Raw genomic sequence first — 5,776 nt, 5'->3', positions numbered from 1 at the left:
GACATGAAAAAAAAAGAAATTATAAATATATGTAGTTCAGCCTAACAAAAGAAATGTATTGCATTTAGTTAGATTGTTACAGAGGGTCTATTCAAAAGTCTATTTAATACAACACAGATACACAGCTTCATTAGAATAGGTGAGGCTTTAATGAATGGAAATATTTAAGAGGAAAAGCTTTGAAAATGAGAAGCAAAGAATGTTAGTATAAAAGTAACAAATCTTAGAAGAGTGGATTTATTATGTTAAATCTTACTAAAGATGCACTCTAGTGGTACAAAGGTTAATCATTTCAGCTGCTAACTTAAAGGTTAGGGATTGGAATCCTTTCCGAGATACCTAGTAGAAAGGTCTGGACAAACATGGAAATCATGTGTGTGAGCAAATAGCAACCAAGAGGAATGTTTATGAGACTCTCTGTATTAAGACATACCAGGTACAAGTATTCTGATGTTCTATGTAAATAGAAATGTAGCATCTGTGTAATCTTCCAAAATAATTTGCTTCTTTTTATTTAATAAAAAACAACAACAACAAAACTAACCAAAACCTGACATTTGAGCAAATATGTAAAACCGATGATGACGTTTTAATTTCAGCTTTTCTGTGAATACAGAAAAATTATTGGAAACACAATATACCAAATTGTGTTTGAGTTAATCTACATAAAGGTTGTCTTTTAACTCTATTGCGAAAGTAGGTTAATAATGTATAGTAATCAACACAACAAGATAAAGGTAAAGAATCCAATAGAAAAATGGGCACAGGATATGAACAGGCACTTCACCGAAGACGACATTCAGATGGCTAACAAGCACATGAAGAAATGCTCAAAATCCCTAGCCCTAAGAGAGATGCAAATTAAAACAACTATGAGATATCATCTCACCGCAGTCAAAATAGCAAAATTTAACAGAACAGCAAGCAATAAATGCTGGCGAGGTTGTGGAGAAACTGGAACCCTTATTTACTGTTGGTGGGAGTGTAAAATGGTGCAACCCCTGTGGAAAGCGGTATGGCGGTTTCTCAAAAAGTTGCAAATAGAGATACCATTTGACCCTGCAATACCACTACTGGGAATATAGCCCGAAGTGACCATAACTGACACCCAAGCAGATATATGCACACCCATGATTATTGCAACTTTGTTCACAATAGCAAGGAGTTGGAAACAACCTACGTGCCCATCAACAAACGAATGGCTAGAGAAGCTGTGGTATATTCGCACAACGGAATACTATGCTGCATTAAAAAACAAGGAACTCGTGCAATATTACTCAAAATGGTTGACTCTGGAGAACATTATGCTGGGTGAAATGTCCCAGTCACAAAGGGACAAATAGTGCATGGTGCCACTGTTGTAGAATGGGACTGTCCTTTGGGGTTGGGGAGAGACTGAGTAAGATGGGTTCAATAATGTATGCTGCTCTGAAACAGAGAAGGGAGAAAACTGTCTAAAAGAGATATGTGATTAGGTATTTCTGTCATGACAGGAGTCTAGAGCGATGGCTACATGGTGGAGTGGACCTGGGGGAGGGTTTGTAAAATAATGAAAGAATCTTTTCTTTTACTTTTCCAAGAGGGTAATGTTTGATGGGGGGGAGCCTTGGGAGGGGACAAATCTACAACAATGAATGAATGGAAATCCAAAGCCTCTGGAAATTTTCACTGAAATTTATAACAACTTTAAATTAAAAAAAAAGAATTAAGTTAGAGTAAGGATGGCAATGGAACCACCTTACCTCTGTAACTTGATTTGTGCCACTATTAGAACCTCTACTCAGAATATTGTTGCTTTTCAATTTTTGACTCATGCACTTTTAACTTGTTAGTTAAATTTGTGTCTTCTAGGTTGCAACACTTCCATGATACATCTTCAAGATATGAACATGTACTGCTAAGCACAATTGATAACAGTGCATCTAAATTCCAAAATCAATCTCCATAATAGTCTATGTGTTTCCTACTGCCAAAGGGGCCCTTTAGAGTAACGAGAGAAGACCTTCACCCTGAAACCCACAGCGTCCCTTTTCAGCAGGAAGTAGCTAAGAGAATACGCCATCCCCTTTTCCTTATCAATCAGGGTGAAGTCTCTCTCAGGGAGGAGTGATAGGGAATGGCAAGGGACACACTGACAAAGGAGATTAATCAGAACTGGCTTTGACAAGCACTGTGGCAGTTGGACAATTAAAACAGACATGGGGGGAAGAAGAACGAACTGGGGATGAGGATGGAGAAAACAGTGCAACAATGAATGAATGAAAACCCAAAATCTCTGTAAATGTTCATTAAAACTAATAAAATTTAATAAAAAAGAAAAAAATGTATAATAATAAGATAAAATGAATTATAAAAAGAAATTTTATAAAATAAAAGGATTGCAAATATAAGGACTCTTCTACATTGACAACAATTTGAAGCAAATTTTCCCTAGGTCAGCTTTGCATACACATCAGTTAAAACTGAATTCAGTAGTAATTTTGCAAGATTCATTAAATAGAGGAAGTAATTCTGTATTAATTTTATCCATTGCCTTTCTTGCTAACTTTCATGGTTACCATCTTTTCTGATTTTAAGTCTGTATTATATAACCAGAGATTGGATGAAGTCAGAAGTCAATGATGAGAAACCACACAAGACTGACAACTTTCATTCTTCTTGGATTGACAGGTGATCCACAACTACAAATGCTGATATTTATACTTTTGTTTGCAACTGACATGCTAAGCGTTACTGGAAATCTAACTATCATTTCCCTCACTTTAGTGAGTTCTCAACTTAAATCTGCCATGTACTTTTTCCTACAAAATTTCTCCTTCTTAGAGATCTCATTCACTTCAGTCTGCATTCCTAGATTCCTTTACAGCATCTCTACTGGAGACAACACCGTTACTTACAATGTTTTGCTAGTCAACTATTTTTTATCATTTTTGGGGGAGCAACAGAGTTTTTTCTCTTGGCCATTATGTCCTATGACCGTTATGTTGCCATCTGTAAGCCATTACACTATGTGACCATCATGAGCAACAGAGTGTGCAGAAGATTGGTTCTCTTCTGTTGGATTGGAGGCTTGTTAATCATAACCCCTCCACTTAGCCTAGGCTTAAGTCTGGAATTCTGTGACTCGAATATCATTGATCATTTTCTTTGTGATGCATCACCTATCCTAAAGATCTCTTGCTCAGATACATGGCTTATAGAACAGGTGGTTATAGCCTGTGCTGTGTTGACTTTCATCATGATCCTTTTGTGTATCATTTTTTCCTACATATACATCATCAAAACAATTCTAAAATTTCCCTCAGCTCATAAAAGAAAAAAGGCTTTTTCCACATGTTCTTCTCACATGATTGTTGTCTCCATCTCCTACAGAAGTTGCATTTTCATTTACATCAAACCTTCAGCAAAAGAAGAAGTAGACATTAATAAGGCAGTCTCATTACTTACTACTTCTATTGCTCCAATGTTGAACCCATTTATATATACCTTGAGAAACCAACAAGTAAAACAAGCTTTGAATGACTCTATCAAAAGAATTGTATTTCTCTCCAGGAAATAAGGAAATATTAAAATTTTAAGTTTAAGGAATGAAGAAACTTAGCCATAATTGTTATTGACCGGAACACATTCTTAACTTTTCGATGTTTTTGTAAATTAATAAATTCATTGTAAGGTTTTAAAAATTAAGAGTACTTTGGAAAAAATGTCTCTTGAATTTATTAATAAAAGCTTTGATCTTTCATTTTTATATCATTCCCATTGTATTTTAAAAGCAATTTGGAGGAGAATTGGTATTTAACCACAAATATATTAGGAAACAGTTAATTATGGATGATTAGGTGCTACTGAGTCAACCTCAGCTCAGAGTAACAATATGTACAACAGTTCAAAATCTTACCCAGCCCTGCACTATTCTCACATTATCTTCACTGTGATATTTAGTGCATTGCCACAGCCACTGTGTCAGTCCATTTCATTGAAGATCATCCTTTCTTTGTTTGACCTTCTACTTTACCAAACATAATGCACATCTGCAGGGACTACCTCCTCTAATAAAATGCCTAAGTATGTGAAAAAAAGTCTCACTGCTCACTTCCAAAGGCATTGTGGCTACACTTCTTACAAGATAGATTTGTTTGGATTTTTTTCTAGCATATGGTATATTCAATGTGCTTCATGATCGCTACAATTTAAAGCCACCAATACTTCTCATTCAGTCTTACTTGTTTGTTGTTAGACGTCCAGTTATATGTAAGGTGATTGAAAAGACCATGGCTTGAGTTAAATACAATTTTGTCTTCAAGGTAACATCTTTGCTCTTTAGCCTTTTAAAAAAAATTTTTATTTTATTAATTTTAATGAACATTTACAGAGATTTCGGATTTTCATTCTGCCTTTTTAAAAAGCCTTTGGAACCCAACAGCAAAGCGGATTTGCCCTTTGTAAACATGTATTGAGACATCATCGTGAAACTAGTTATATTATGCATAACAAATAAATAACCAAATATAATAAACATGGAAAACAAATTAAAAACTTATATTACACTTCTTATTGTTTTGTTATATGACCTTGAGTTAGAATCAACCTATTTTTGACCATCCAGTGGGTTTTCAGAGGCAATAAGTAGCAGAGGCAGAAATTGCCTATGTTTATCTCATGGAGCAATTGTTGGACTCAAATCATGTGCCTTTGTATTGGCACATTTCAACACAATTCTTTACCATTAAGCCACCAGATCTTAGGTTACACTACAGAATATCAAAATAAAAATGACAATGATTAAATCTATCCCCAGAAATAAATAGCATACAATTTGTAAGGACAAAAGTTTGAGTGACCATATTATTCTTAAGTAAAATCTTCATACACTTTATTATTACATGCATGTGAAAGTTATAAATGAATAAGGAAAACTGAAGAATTTATATCTTTGAATTGTAATATTACCAAAGAATAGTGGACCTATCATCCCTCAGGTCAAATAAACAACACAAGCATGCCAGATCTAAAGGAGTCATAGCCTTCACCTTGGAAATTATCATATTGTAACAGCCACATGATATAAAAGGAAGAGCAGAGACACTATGCTACAAGGCAACAGTCCTGGAGCAGAAGCTCAGGGGCAAGAACCTTTGCCCAGTACTTCCTAAGACAGAAATCCCTACCTCAAACAGATACATGGGATTTGGACTTAAATCCTTCTAAACATGAGAAAAAAAATCAGTGTAGGAGACCAGCTGCATTGTAAGGTGCAATCAATACATCACATAAGTGACTTGTGGCCTAAGCCATATTAGCAAAGGATTGCTGGGAGGGAGGAAGGTGCTGGACAGGTTAGGAAGGAGTGCAAATGATGCTAATATTCAGGGAACGGGAAGGGACAAGACACACATGCAGGGGGAGGGCATTGCTTGTATGGTTATCTCTGTAAAGGGGAGTGCATTTCATTTGTTCCTTTCAGTAAATGCTTGTCTATCAGATGTTGTTCCAAAGTTAAGCATCAAAATTAAGACAGATTAGGAAGAAGGATTGGCCACCCACTTCTGAAATAAAGCAGGCCTTTGAAAGCCCTATGTTCAACAGAGCACACATAGAGTAGGATAACAGACATGAAAACTGAGGCTTAGCCCTCAAATTTGGAAACACAAAGGAGGAGGAACAGTTGTAAACAGAAACTAATGATTGGATCATGGAATGTAAGAAGCATGAAATTAGAAATACTGGACACCATCAAGAAAGAAATGGAACGCTATTGCATAGGCCCACTGTTGGA

General features: G+C 35.7%; 1 pseudogene; it reads left to right on the top strand.

Annotated features, from left to right (window-relative positions):
- The first annotated feature begins 2,621 nt into the window (after positions 1-2,621).
- LOC102868474 lies at positions 2,622-3,559 on the top strand (annotated as a pseudogene).
- Positions 3,560-5,776: the final 2,217 nt, after the last annotated feature.

This window comes from Elephantulus edwardii, unplaced genomic scaffold, assembly GCF_000299155.1.
Source record: "Elephantulus edwardii isolate Elephantulus edwardi_28Jun2011 unplaced genomic scaffold, EleEdw1.0 scaffold00030, whole genome shotgun sequence".
In the NCBI taxonomy this organism is placed as follows: Eukaryota; Metazoa; Chordata; class Mammalia; order Macroscelidea; family Macroscelididae; genus Elephantulus; species Elephantulus edwardii.
The sequence above is the reverse complement of the archived record's forward strand: the minus strand, read 5'-3'. Positions and strand labels throughout refer to the sequence as shown.